Source organism: Octopus sinensis, linkage group LG10, assembly GCF_006345805.1.
Source record: "Octopus sinensis linkage group LG10, ASM634580v1, whole genome shotgun sequence".
NCBI lineage: Eukaryota > Metazoa > Mollusca > Cephalopoda > Octopoda > Octopodidae > Octopus > Octopus sinensis.
The window spans coordinates 9,091,667-9,108,008 of NC_043006.1; the positions used below are offsets into that span (position 1 = coordinate 9,091,667).

The 16,342-nt window shown below is 33.0% G+C and overlaps 1 protein-coding gene across 3 annotated transcripts in view; it reads right to left on the reverse strand.

Annotated features, from left to right (window-relative positions):
- LOC115216667 (gamma-aminobutyric acid receptor subunit alpha-5-like) overlaps positions 1-16,342 on the reverse strand; it is a 741,237-nt gene that overhangs the window by 595,008 nt on the left and 129,887 nt on the right. The gene's annotated exons all lie outside the window — the stretch shown is intronic.

Below are 16,342 nucleotides of genomic sequence, written 5' to 3' on the forward strand. Positions count from 1 at the left end.
TGTATTATTAAAAATAAATTAAATACGTAACAATTACTTCAGCCTTTTTAAAATATTGACGAAAGCGTCCGTGCAAAAATTATTCATCTGTAAATCATTGAAATTTTATTGAAATTGAAAATGTAAATGGCTGAGTTGGAAATATGTTAATGTTTTGAAAAAACAAGGACATAATGGTGTTGTTGGCACTGACTTTTATTTCTGAAATGTCATAGCAACAAATATCTGTTTTCTTTTTGAAACAAAGCAGCTAGAAAACAAATGATTAGTTATCAATAAAATCGATGATTTACTAGGATTAAAGAATATTTCAGGCGTGTGGCAAGTAACGAACATATTATTGAAGAAGATAATGATTTCGCTGATTTTTGAAATCCATAATTACTGGAAAGTATCACTTTGATTCTCGTTTATTTCGATATAAGGGAAACGTTGTTTGAGTAGCATAGAGACAATTCAATTCTCTTTTATCAATAGAACTTCCTATAATTTTCTGCAATATTAGTGCCACTAAAAAGTAAGTGAATACCTGTGGAAAAATTTAAGTTTTACCAGATAAATAATGGGTCATTTGCCGATGTATATTTCATTGTCGTGCCTGGTTTAATATTATTTGACGTAACGTTTGTGTGAGTGCCTCTTCAATCTAGAAATCTCGCCACACATCATCTGGTTCATTCTCCATCTGAGTTTACAGTTAGCATTTAAATATTTACTCCGTAAATAAGGAGTCGATCAAAAACGTACAGCATAACATGGAGTTGGTCTCGTATATTTTTTTATTGATTTTCATATTGTTGCATTACATACAGTAGTATACAGAGGATTTATTATTTTGTAATGTTAGCAAGGTAGAGTTTTAGAGCGTTTCCCATAATTTATGTGGGTGACGTAAGTGTACTAAAAATCTCAAATTATTGTGACTATCGCTGCCAAATGCTCCAATAATGTTCAATTTTCAACGGCTCATCCCCGTTGCTATCTCACGTGTGCTTATAAATTTAAGTCGAAGTTATTTTCGTTGTCAGGCACATCGAATCTGATAATAGTACACATCCTTTTGACCCTATGGCTGATAGCCAAACCTTCTGTTAACTAAAATCGAGCATGAATTAATGACCTGCATTAATACGATTGTCAAATGTCAGCCACCAATATGATTTTGCCAATAATCCATATGCACTTCTGCGATAATCTTTGGTGAACAGTTGCATCGATGAAGAAAAATCAATACATTTTGACCTTAATAGAAATTGTTATAAAATTATAGAACATCCTATTTCTTTAAAGTAAAACAAATTCATGATTAATTGTATCATTGCGTATTATAATAAAAATTCCAAAAGCAAGTACAGTTTTTTTTTTGAGACTTTTTGCTTTCATTTCTGTTTGGATCTTTTTAACTAATGAAATATGTATTCAATAAACGTTGCATCGAATATAATTATTTTAATATATAGGCACAGGAGTGGCTGTGTGGTAAGTAGCTTGCTAACCAACCACATGGTTCCGGGTTCAGTCCCACTGCGTGGCATCTTGGGCAAGTGTCTTCTGCTATAGCCCCGGGCTGACCAATGCCTTGTGAGTGGATTTAGTAGACGGAAACTGAAAGAAGCCCGTCGTATATATGTATATATATATGTGTGTATGTGTGTGTGTTTGTGTGTCTGTGTTTGTCCCCCTAGCATTGCTTGGCAACCGATGCTGGTGTGTTTACGTCCCCGTCACTTAGCGGTTCGGCAAAAGAGACCGATAGAATAAGTACTGGGCTTACAAAGAATAAGTCCCGGGGTCGATTTGCTCGACTAAAGGCGGTGCTCCAGCATGGCCGCAGTCAAATGACTGAAACAAGTAAAAGAGTAAAAGAGTAAAGAGTAAAAGAGTAGACTATATCCAAACCAAGCTCAGAGGAATTTTAAACAAAACCGTAAAACAATACTATAACAAGATGCGAATAATTAACGATGTGATAGGAAAAAAATAATATGATGTAAGATCTATGGTTATTCAAGGTAATTAATTCTCAAAGTCTCTGGGGTTTTTTTTTAGGTTTCTAAATGTATGTAACTACGTCTCAATGTGTTTCGGTTCATATTCAAATATCAAAAGATCTCTTTTTCATTATTTAATAACATTTATTTAGTGTTGCTTGTTTATTGGGTCATATATGAATTGTATAATAATACGCATTTTCTTTCTCTCTCTGTCTCGAGCACACAGAGACATGTATTTATTCATAAATGACTACTCGTGTGTGTGGGTGCATATGTGTGTATGTATGAATATATTTATATATATATATTATATATATATATATATATATATATATATATATATATATATATATATATGAATATATAGATAGACTGATAGATAGCTATATATAGACAGATGGATAGATAGATATACTTATATATATAGTTATAAGTTTATAAATATATATATAAGTATATCTTCCGAAACATGTATATATATTTATCCATGTATATATATTTATACATGTATATATATATATATAAATATGCATATATATATATATATATATATATATATATATATATATATATATATATATATATATATATATATAAACATATATAAACATATATATATGTAGGTATATGGATTGATCCTCTCTTTGTAATAAATATGCTTACATTTAATCGTACTTATATGTTTGACTCTGACTGCATGCAATTTACTTGCAAATATTGATTTTCCTTAATTATATATCAGTTTAATGGGATCATACTAATTAATATGGAACGGTTATACAAAGCAAATCTTACAAAAGTTCATTTCTTAATTGTATATATATCTCCTACTTATTTGGATTCCTTCGTTATTCATTCGAAAAGCACTCATTTTTTGGGGTAGGGGTAGGGCGGTGTTGCTACCAATTACTACAACCTTTTCATGTTATCTAGCATCATTAGCAAATTTGGGATTTCAAATATGGGAGAAGTGATAACCAATTAGCTTTAAGCAAATAAATCAGAATTAACTTTCATTATATCTAAGTTCTCGTGACATCGAAACTTAATGAGTAGCTATTTAAACTAATGAAATGTTCTTTTATTTTTTTGGTGTGGGGTATTCACGGTAGATAAAAAACCAAAAGAAAACCATTTGAGCTTAATGTTTCTTTCGATAAAATATTATATCATTCTCTTTATATATTATAATGGTTAAAGTAATTTCATAACAATTTCGTTCATTCAAGTGGAACTAAAACAACGTACAAGACCTTAGAGAATCATGTGATCTTCTAGGTCTGAATGTCACTTCATGTACGTCCGTCTTCATGTTATTCCTCGTAAGCATTTCACTTGGAGCCTATATGTCACTAAAGGAGGTAGATATGTATTTATTAATGTTTATATATTTTAAAATGGCATGGGCGATTCCCATGCCTCTTTGCAGGATCTCCGATCCTATTAAGAACAATGTTTTGATTCGTAGCCTCAGTTATGCAATTTCATTTAATTTGTGAATGAAAAATTGAAAGCGACTGTGGACGACTTAAACTATTAAATGATTAGTGTTTGATGCACATTTCTAGAGATGGGAAAAGATATCCTGAAAATTTAGTAAGAATAGCTCCTGTATATGAGACAAGCATAAACGTTAATATATATTTTATAATGTGCACGGTCTAAAGGAAAAAGTAAAGACAATGCAAATGACAGCGTATGAAATACATCGAAAAAACGAGGTGTATTCGTATTACTGCATTATCAATCGTTCAACGACCTTGATTGATTTGGGTGATATTTAAATGTAACATACACACCGAATCTTTGAGTCAATTGCTTGTGTATTCACAGATTATTGTTTTTTACCACGTGAGATGAGTGGGTTGACATAACTTAACGATTTATGATTCCAGATAGCAGGCGAAATATATTTTCTTCAAACAAGATGCAAATTATTCTAGTCTTCTTTCCTCTCAATGTGCCGAAAATTTTCTTCGGATTCAGTTCAGTTCCGGATCGGTACTTTACCTTTAAAAACTTTTCATAGACTTGTATGGTATCACTCGTAAGACAAGTACGTGACTATATGAAGTTATATTCACTTAGGAAGTCAGCAATGGTGGATTGACATGAAGATGCGGAATGGCTTTCTTTCGATTGTCAATGATAAGGAAATAAGATTGAGTAACAGATTCGGATCTATTGTTAAAGATGTAAAAACCAAAATGTTAGAGATACTGACGGTTCATGAGTCCAGTCGCAGCACAAGTTTGTACATATGGAAAATTACGATGAAATCGGAGGAAGAAAAGCTTCTAGCGGAACAGTACGTCGTATGTGATATGACACGAACCTTTTGCCGTCCAAACGAGATTATGTATTTTGCGAGTCATAAAAGGGCAAGGACAAAGAATAACAGCATAGATATTTATAGAAATATATTTTTGTTGCATTGTTTTTATTAGTAAAACTTATTTATTTGTCTATAAATATCTTTATTTAATTCTTTCTTTATTTATGCCTCTTAGCAATTTCCATTCATATGAAAAAGTTTTCACTAATATCTATAAGTAAATTTTCAATAAAAATCAAAATTAGACTTGATGACAAAATGATATTATATAACTCGAACTACTTACACAAAAAAATTCTTTCATAATACCTTAAAGGAAATTACGTTAGTTGCTATGGTTACAGCTTCAAGGAAATTGCAAAATACATAATTCTTATCAAAATACTACTAAAAAATATCATTATTATTGTTATTAATATTACTTTTTATTAATAATAAGGATGTTGACATTAACAATACTATTATTACTACTACTACTAGAACTAGTATTATTATTATTATTTTTATTATTACTATTATTATTATTATTATTATTATTATTATTATTATTATTATTATTATTAGTAGTAGTAGTAGTAGTAGTGAAGGTGTTGGCGGTGAGGGCGGTATTGTCGTTAAAGTAATATTTCCGTTGATATTAATAACTACAAAATGGTGGAACCTTCAGTAAAAGAGTAGCTAACATGCTGTGTCACAATCTATACATTGCTACGTGGACACAAGGAGCAGAGAGTAAAATTTGCGACAAAACACAACCGATGTGAGACTCCGAGTTTTAATAAACATCGAAATTGTAGAAGTTATTACTATAGTCACATAAATGACAAACTACTGGTGCTGCTGGCGCTGCCGCTCCTCCTCCTCCTCCTCCTCATCTTACTACTACCACTACTACTACTACTACTAATACTACCACCGCCACCAGTACTACTACTACTACTACTACTACTACTACCACCTCCACCACCAGTACTACTACTACTACTACTACTACTACTACTACTACTACTACTACCACCACCACCACCAGTACTACTACTAAATAATAATAATAATAGCAACAACAGCAATAATAATATTGACAATATTAATAATGATAATAATAATAATAAAAATAATAATAATAAAAATAATAATAATAATACTAATAATAAAAAAATAATAATGATAATGATAATAATAATGATGATAATTATGATGATGATTCAGAGGATGATGATGACAATAATAATAATAATGCCAGCATTATGAAGATAATTAATAACCAACCGAAATTATCATGGTTTCGTTTTCACACTGACAGCATTGAAAGTAATTATTAGTTAGATATCTAACGATGATGATGACACAACGAAAGGAATCTGCCTCTTTTTTTTTCTATTTTCTTTTTATGTTTTGAAACAAATTTCCTTAATAACTCATAGCGAGAGAAGAAAGAAAACCGTATTGAGAAGTAGACTTTCATTTCGATAACTTTGTTCTCATTCGCTAAATGAGCTCTCAACGGTTCAAACTGGCGAAGGCATCGAGGTTTTCACTTATGAATGACGTGAAAGGGAAGGAAGTTACAGGAAGCTGCATTGTTCGGAATCAGCCACTAAAATTATGTGAGACTAGCAATATTAGTTGTACGGTAAGTTTTCTAGTTACTAATTCCTTTTCATTGCCGTACGCTGAAATGCTTATATCAAATTATCATATGTTGGTGTTTAACCCTCGGTAAGTATTCTGCATGCATACCTATGATCCAGTGAATTCTGTGCTTTATGTTTCCGCCATATAACACTTTAACTGGCATATTTCTAATGGAATATCCACTCTTTGTTTCAGTTAAGTTGTAGAAGGAGTATCTAATATATTAGCTCTAAGATTTAGGCTGGTGCAAGGCGATCAAAATACTTAGCAGCATTCAAATTCTTTCTACATTCAAATTCCACTGAGGTCGAATTTGTCTTTCATCCTCTCGGTGTTTGATCAAAATAAGTATCCGCTGTGCACTCTTGACGACGTCATCAATATCCACTCCCCTATAATTAGTGACCTTCGGTTAAAGCTTAAAACCATTGTTTTGACTGTTATTTAGAACATAAATTAACATAATATTTTTATGAAAGGTTTTAATTTCATTGACATTAAATGCTGCAGTTTGTATCACGGATTTAAAGGGATGGTATCAAAAGAGTCAAATTACCTCAGAGTACATTCTCTTATATTTCATTTCCACCGTTATGGCAGAGCAAATGTATTTTTTGTGGAGATGTGACTACAACATGCTGAAGACTTTTCTACACGCGGAGAGGATATTTTGCTTGATCTTATGTATTCAATTTGAAATATATTGTTATTGTCATACACTAGTTTCAACGTAAGGTGTAACTTTTTTTTTAGAATTGCATTTAAACACGCATACATATTTAACGAAAATGTGTCGCTCAGCATTACTGAAATGCAAAACACATAATCCAAAAAGTAAGCTTTTACGTAGATTATCGATATCCGAGTAGGAACAGCCCGCAAATCATGTCCACGTATCAGGGATATAATAGACGACACATGGAAAGACTTTGTCCCAAATACACTTTGACTGGGTGGATTCAGCTGAAATTCTCGGACTAGATATCTACTAAAGTACTAAAGTAGATATCTAGTGAGGAGTCATAGATGACTCCCCACTTGTGATTAAACAACTGCAAGAGCATACCAAACTAAACTTTTACTCTTCTATATCATATTACTCTGTTACAAAATATATTTCAACAATGAAAGTTGTTTAAATCCATATTATATATAAGTTCATGAACAACCATTTGCAACTGCCATGTCAACAGTGGATTTAAGAATGAAAGTCAAAATTATCATAGTCTTAAGTACGAGGAAAGGATAAGCATAGCATGGAAGGAATGGAGAGATTTACCTGAGACTGATATATTATAAGGTTGATGAAGGTATGTAAAATTATGTATGCAAGCCGTATAGATTAACAATTCATCGAAAAAATAATCATTTGTCTTACACTTTCAAGCATTTCTTTTCAAACATACTAAGAAAAATGAAAAAAGGTAAATTCATGTAAAAATTGAAGTGAAATGCCCAACTTTACTTGTAATATTTTACTAAAGAGAAAAATAACCATTCGTGTCAAAATGGAGAACATATGTATGATCTCCACAACTATATATTGTGAGGTATTATAAATATGTTATATAAACAACTTACATCAAAGGATTGTAGTAATATATATGTATAGTACAGTAGCGTAGATAAAATATTGTCTGTGATCTTGTTCAACATAATATGTGTATGCTTTATTTTCTTTGAATTTATATTATCGTAAAAGGAAAAGAGATGATACGATTCGAGTGTGGCTCTCAAAGAGTTGAAAACTAGTAGCACTTTTGTCAAGTTTTTTTATAGTCCAATGTATATTCTCTCCGTTCATATCATAAAGTTGAGTACACTTTTGTGTACTCAACTCTATTAATATAAAATTATAGTATTATTGCAACTTATCGCCCACTAGAATTACTGCTTTCCGCATATTGAGTTAATAAAGACAGTTATGTTGAATGTCTATTATAGTTAACTTTGCTAGTATTTGCAAGTTATTCTGATGTCTTTTGAAGTCAATATGAAAGGCCTTGTGCTTGAAATTCCTCTCAGCCGGGTAATACACATCATATATTACTATTTCCATAATGAAGTGAAAGAAGCTACCTTCCGTAAATAATCTGTACGACATACAACCATCTAATAGTTGTTTATGTTACTGCATTACCGCATTTTAAAAGCCAGCCATAATGTTTCTTAAACACAAAGAATAAGGTAGACCTAAATAAAAATGTGAAACCACTCAATGGATTTTGAAATGATGTAATATTAAAAGAAAAACAGGATCATACACGTTTACAGAACCTTAAACCACCCAAAATACTTCAGTTCGTAGATATCACACGAACACATAGAAACAATCGTATCCATTTCACAACTGCGAATACAAGAAATATTCGTTGGAAGACAGGACAACTAATTTGGGATTTAACAAGATGTTTCTATATTTCAGAATTGATATTGTTACGATGGGAATTTTTATCTATTCATGAAAGATTACTAATATTTAGACTTATTTAGATTTTACTCATTAATGAAACATGCTTATAAGAGCTTCACAAATGTTTCTTGTTTATATCTACATTTCATGTTGCGCGGCATAGACTCCTTTAGGAGGAAAAGGGTCTAGACTTCAAAACGTTTATCTTGTTATCGGAAGGTACAATGTTTGATATGTCTTGGAATTCCAATTCCATTATATTTAAGCGATCTCTACGACATAATTGTTTATCTTCCAGTAAATGCTTCTCGTTTGCGGATACCGATTTAACAATATGATGCTTATTTTGTGGTTGCTGCCATACATTCTGTAGGTATTCATGCAATACGGTAACGCTCTATCTATAACCAAACGAGGCATATATAGTTTTACATACGGGACTGAGTAACTACTCAGTATCAATTACTTATCAGTATCGTTTTACTTATCTTAAAATTGATTATTCTAACGAATTCAATAAGAAAAAAACGTTAATAATGATGATGATAATTATGAGGATAATAATAATAATAATAATAATAATAATAATAATAATAATAATAATAATAATAATAATAATAATAATAATAATAACTTATTTCTTTACTAGCCACAAGGGGCTAAACACAGGGAGGAGAAACGAGGACAAACGGATTAAGTCGATTACATCAACCCCAGTGCGTAACTGGTACTTAATTTATCAATGATAATAATCATAATCATAATAATAATAGTGATGATAATGATGATGATGATGATGATGATGATGATGATGATGATGATGATGATGATGATGATGGTGGTGATGATGATGATGATTTCATAAATCACTGTTTTGCGTCCATGTGGTTGTGATCCATGTGTCTAGTCTAGTGTACCCTTATCAGACGAGTGAATAATCATGAAAAGAAGCACTAAAAAAGAGACAGAGAACACTATACTGGTGGCGCAAGACCAATATTTGATCATGAACTAGAGGGTCAAATTTAGGAATGAGCAAGTGTTTCTGCTGCGCTGCATCAGCTATAGTGTAGATGAAACCATTGCACATATCAAGAACGAATCCCCTAGACTTACCCAAAACCATTAGAAGTTGTGACGACACGATCAGGCAGCGAATGTACTACATTGGAAACTGCGAAAAGTGGTAGCTACAGAGAGGCAAGAAGTAGTATGAGCACAAACCAAAGAGAGTGGCGGAGGAAATAGTGTGGGATTTCCCAGATTAAAGAGATCATGTGCTAGAGTATAAGGGACCGGACTTAGTGGTGGTGGATAATGTGCACCGCATATGTTATATACGTGGTGTTGCATGGCTATTTGACCCACGAATAGTCCAGATGGAAGGCGAATAGACAAATAAATACAACCCTCTTATGTACGAAATAGTCTGACTATGGAAAATGATGACGGGGAAGATAGTCCTTGGGAACAGTATCAGAAGGCATGAAGGTCAATATAAAGGAAATTGGAATTGAGTACTCAGTAGAAAGGTACAAAAAGGTTGCCTCCTTGGCACGGCCAGAATAATCAGGGAAGTATTAAATAGCTGGAACGAATGGATTGCATGGTGCCGTAGTCTGCAGGTAGTAATCCCGCTACGTATGTAAATCTCCAGGAACTCCAACCAAACCTGTGATAAAAAGAAAAAAATAATAACCCTTTCTACTAAAGGAAGAAGACCTGAAAGTTTTCGGTGAAGAGATTAGTCGATTACATCGACCTCAGTGTTTCACTGGTAAATTAATTTATGGACCCTTAAAGAATGGAATGCAAATTGGATCTCGGCGCAACTTAACGTAACAACATAATAAGGATAATAAAATCCTCAAGCACCGGAGTCTTCAAAATTTCTCCTGGAATTTCAAATTTTCTGAAATATAATACATCCTTGTGGAATGCAAATCTCCAAATATATCATTGTAACATAGTACCAGCTTCAGACGTTCTTAGCATCATATGCAGTATTTTCTCCATAGCTCTGTAACGCGCCATAATTCAATTTAACAGAGCAGAGTATGGGTACAAAAGTGACAACAAAAAATTAAGCTATCAATTTCATATGAATGAATAAAAACCGTATGGCAAAGGCAATGTTAAGCCTGAATACGCACTGTAAAAGCATTCATTGATGACATCGACTCCGCGTTCGGTATTCATAAATATACCAAGGTCACATTCTAGAAAACGAGAATCCATAAGGAATGTTGTAGGACAGATCATCCTTCTAAAATCTGGGCTAAATACACATAAGGGATTAACCAAAATTCTTTAGCACTTACACTTGTTACTTATAGCTTCAGTGTTTTGAACTAGAATATTTAATTCGAAAACCAGCCAAATCAAACTATTATTGTAAAAATGATGCACAAGCTAAATGCAAACGTGGATCGTCTTTACCTGAGAAAACCCCTAACATCTTGAAACACCCAACGCCCGGGTGCTAAAATGACAAGAAGCCTAGAAGCTTCATCCTATCTTAAATAAGATCCCAAAAATTTGTTATTGATTTCATGAATGATACCCAGTGTAATCAGCCGGAAGGTAGTATATGCAACTGTTGCTGGAAATAACATGAAATTAATTACAAAGAAAGAAATGCGCATGAACTATTGGCTGGAAGGTGCGGGCAAAAATGTTTTGCATGGCAAACAAGTGGATCATAGCAAAAACTGCTTATATTAACCAGAAGCACGCCCATCGGTAGTTACGAAGCGCAGGCCACAAAGAAGAGATCGAAGGCTTCATCTAAACAGCTCAATATCAAAGCTTATTGATTCAAAACTACCAAGCTAATCTGATGAAAAATAGAGCAGATCCAAAGTGCCGATTCTGCAATGATGAAATTGTAATAGTGGACCACTTAATCTCTCACTGTAAAGCTGTAGAGGTAGTAGAGTATAAATCAAGACATGACAGAGCTGGCCAATATCAATACTAGTTATATGTGGGCTTTATAAAATCGAAACTGTTGACAATTTTTGTAAGTATTTCTATATCTATTGATCAGCATGAATATAGCTCATGATCATTAACATTTCGGTAACACAATATAACAACCCCAGAACATAGAACAATTTGCTCGCTCAAATCGGAAATAAATGTGGCATCACAAGGGGACTACAACCCCTATGATTGTAGGAGCACTTGGAATGATCAAAACTGGAACAGACAAAATATTTTGAGAATGATGCCTGGCTGACAATCCTGGCACTTGTAAAAGATTAAAATGTAAAGTTCATGATTCTTATTCTCTTATGACCTAAACAATTAGAATAATGTTTTCTTAACGTTGTGTCGATTCTAGATCATGTTTACCATGAATTTCCCCTTTAATACTTAAAAATGAAATATATCTATTGTTTTAATCATCGATTTGTGTGTGTGTGTATGTGTGTGTGTGTGTGTGTGTGTGTGTGTGTGTGTGTGTGTGTTTGTGTGTGATTGCTGCCCCCTCGTTATCGAGTATGACCATTGCACGAAGCTTAACTGTTACTGGTGCTGTGATCGAATGTGGCTTTTATTTGCTTTTTAAGGATACAGCCAGCCATTCATTTGAGACTCACAGCACCATCAACAATCATGAACAATGTTATCATGCAATGATTGTGGAAGAAGATTTTGTTTAAAGTGAGGAAGGGCTGTGCAATGTCAATCCCACTCACTAAGCAACAGCAGCCATAATCAGAAAAGAAGAACAAATCAATATCATCGGTAACCACTGAGCCGCAGGTTTTATGTCGGAATTATCCCAGTTACCTGAGTTACAATCTCCTTGAAGGATGCCCTAACAAAGGCTAGGAGTCCTTCACTCCCAATGGTTTAACCGCGCGATCGGGTATTCAGTCCGATTATTTCTATGCCCCCGCGCATGATACAGCCTTAAACCTTAAGAAAAAAAATTACACATTTATTGGGTGGCCGTTGACTCACAACAGTCAATTGCTTGGTGAGGAGGGTGTTTATTGGACACCCTGCGGGATGAAAAACAAAACCCGTCAAAGGGCGGAGGAACTCTTGTGAGTCAACGGACATCCAATAAATGTGTATATATATATATATATATATATATATATATATATATATATATATTATATATATATATATGGGGTTTATATGTACAAACTTGTTCAAATAAGCTTCTGTCATATTCGAGCCTCTCTCTAAGCCTTCTACTGTATATTGTGATAGAGAAAATTTCTCGCTCTAGACAGATAAGTACAAAAAAAAAACCAGTCACTTCTAGATATTAAGATGTACACATATCGAAATATTTATTTCCTCTTCAGCAGAGCATTGTTATTATCCCCTCACTGCACAATGACTATTTGCATTATCGGTGGCGTGCCGTGAATAAGATACCGCGTATGAGTATATAAGAATGAAACACTATGTGTCTATGTATGTATATTTGTGTGTATACGTATATTTGTGTGCCAACAGAAATTGTATCGCCTTTGGAATCTATCAAATCTTTACAGCAAGACGTGTGTAATAAATTATACTATCTATAACATCTGTCATAATCGCCATGAATAAAATATTTGATTACCGCGACATCTTCAAAACGATACAAGTGTTTATATGTGTCAATATTCTAAAGTTCGCGTGTACATCCGCGTGCTTCGTAAAATTTAAACTAAATATTCCTATTAACTGTTATAATATGTTTTATAAACTATCCTCGAATGTATTCATATCAGTACATTGCATTAAGTGAAGTGATTAGATGATTAATTTAAACATCTCTATATTTCGTTAAATAAGGGAAATTAGATTAATACAAAATTCGTTAATCAACAAATTCGCTTAATGACTGTTACAATGTAATAATTAAGATGCTTTAATAGATTACTACCTAAATAAATTTCTAGTCTATATAGGATTGTATTCATTTGTTTGTATATATGTATGTATGTATATATATATACATATGTGTGTGCGTGTGTGTGTATCTGTGCGTGTACACACACATATACCAAGGACAGCTGAAAACTCTCGTGTACTATAATCAAAAAAGATTTATTTTTCGACATAGTTCCCGTTGCTGTCCACTTACGTTTCCATCGGTGTTGGAATGTCTTTATCTTATTGTTGAAGTCGCTTCTAGTCTTGTTAGTCAAGAACGTCATCAACAACAGATATCACGTCATTCTCAGAGTTGAGGGAACGATTGATTTTCATGTGGGGACAAATAAGGCGAACAGAGACGATGATGAAGCAATTCAAATCTACAGTGACGCAAAGCGGTCATTGAAAGTAAGCGCATGCTGTTGGAATCATGTGCTGATGAAACAAGACACCTTTCGTCAGTTCTTCTGGGAGCTTGGTCTTAGTAGCGTTTCGTAAATGCCTCACCAAACTGGCATAGTACTGTCTATTGATGATGTATTTCTTTTGAAGAAACTGAGGACATCATCACCTGATACAGAATCTATGTCAGCATGAATGTCCTTCGTAGGACAATGCTAAATGTTGTTTACTTTCTAAAAAGGTCCCTACTTGTTACGTTTGAAATGCACTTCGAACAGTCAAATTCTAAATTTACCAGGAAGGAATCAATGCAGTTTTTAATAGCAAGGTCTCAAATTACAACATGCCAAATTTCGCATTTCTCACAATATTTTTTCATAGTCAGTCTGTCAATATTTCAGCACACACTCTTACACATACATACACACACATATTTATATAAGAGTATGGGCTGAAGTATTTATACATATACATACAAATATATACATATATATATATATATATATATAATATATATATATATATATATATATATATATATATAATATCAATTAGAGACCAAACCACTATTATGCAAATCAAACAAAGAAAGACTTAATCCAATACATATATATAAATTAAATAAAATAAGTTATCCACTACAATTGTTTCTTGTCACTTCTAAGGACATTCATCAGGTGGTTTTCAGACCTTCTATTCAATTTTAAATTATGAAGTGTTATATTGCTTATGGCGGTCGTATCTTATTTTGCTAAGTAAACAAATCAAATGTAATGTACTGGAGTGTACTCTAAAATATCCTAAAAAGCTATATCAGTAAAATAGATATTTGTCATGATTATAAAAATACATTAATGAGGCACAGTTACGTTAGTTTATTATCTTCCATTTGGCATTAAAAACTGCATTGATTCCTTCCTGGTAAATATATATATATATATATATATATATATATATATATATATATATATAATGTGTGGTGTGTGTGTGTGTGTACGTGTGTGTGTGTGTGTGTGTGTTGTTACAAAGATATATATTATATATATATTATATAATATAATATATATATATATATAATAGATTTGCTGGACTAAACTCTTGAAGCTGGTGTTAAGGTATAGCCGATGTAACTGGCCAAGAAGCGTTGGAGTTGAACGCGTGGATTAACCACCCATTCTTAAAGAAAATAGATCGTACTGCCAATGGAAGATGATAAACTAACGTAACTGTGCCTCATTAATGTATTTTTATAATCATGACAAATATCTATTTTACTGATATAGGTTTTTAGGATATTTTAGAGTACACTCCAGTACATTACATTTGAATTACTTAGCAAAATAAGATAAGACCGTCATAAGCAATATAACACTAAAATTTTAGCTATGTTACAGAAACTTAAAAATTCGAACCGAGATTAACAGCACGTATTTTGAGTGCGAAGTCCATTCTATTTTTTCTTTTACTTGTGGCATAACTTTCATGAAAAGTTAATCTGCTGTAAATTTAGCCATAAAATTCAAATGTGGCAAAAAATTTTCTTTTGATAGCACTAGCGAGGAATAAATAGACTTCAGCGACGGCTGGATGTTGTTTTGATAAAGAAACAGAAAATAAGAGAACTAAAGGAGGGTATATTTGTATTCTCAGAAAAACCAATCAAAACAATATTTCGATTTTTTTTTTAAATACTGTATCGTACCACGTATAACTGGCGGTTCGTCGGTTACGACTACGAGAATTGCAGTTCATTCAATCAAAGGAACATAAATCTCGTGAAATTAACGTGCAATTGGCTGAGTACTCCACAGACACGCGAATCTTTAAAGTAGTTCTTAGGGAGATTCAGTATGACATAGATTGCCACACAATATGCACACGCACGCAGACACACTCATACATATGTGAGTGCCTGTGCGTGTGTCTCTGTGATTGTGCGTAATTCGTTTAGTATTGTATTAGACTTTCCAGCGGCTGATTACATTACCGTAGGAATTTAGCTAACATACCGCGTAAATGCTTGACAATATTAACCCCACTTACTTAAAAGTAAATTAGAAGTTCACAACGTCAGATTTCTAGAAAGGGTATCTTTTCTGTTGATATCTATCTATCTATCTAGCTATCTATCTATCTATCTATCTCTCTCACTATATATATATATAATATATATATATATATATATATAGACAGAGAGAGAGAGGAGAGAGAGAGAGAAAGGGAGAGAGGAGGGAAATAGTAAGACAGATATAGATGGTTATATGAAGTTGAAGGTAATATAGTGTTTTCTGGTTTGTGTCGCTACAATGAACGTTACTTAAACGCATCATTCCTATACAGCTTTTCAACGACAGAACTGGGAATTTGAAATTCGAACATTAGTGTTGCACTTAGTAAGTTATTGATATCAAGAATATTAATATGCGCTGGAGTGGCTGTGTGGTAAGTAGCTTGCTAAACAACCACATGGTTCCGGGTTCAGTCCCACTGCGTGGCATCTTGGGCAGCTGTCTTCTGCTATAGCCCCGGGCCGAACAATGCCTTGTGAGTGGATTTGGTAGACGGAAACTTAAAGAAGCATGTCGTATATATGTATATATATATATATATGTATGTGTGTTTGTGTGTCTGTGTTTCCCCCCTAGCATTGCTTGACAACCGATGCTGGTGTGT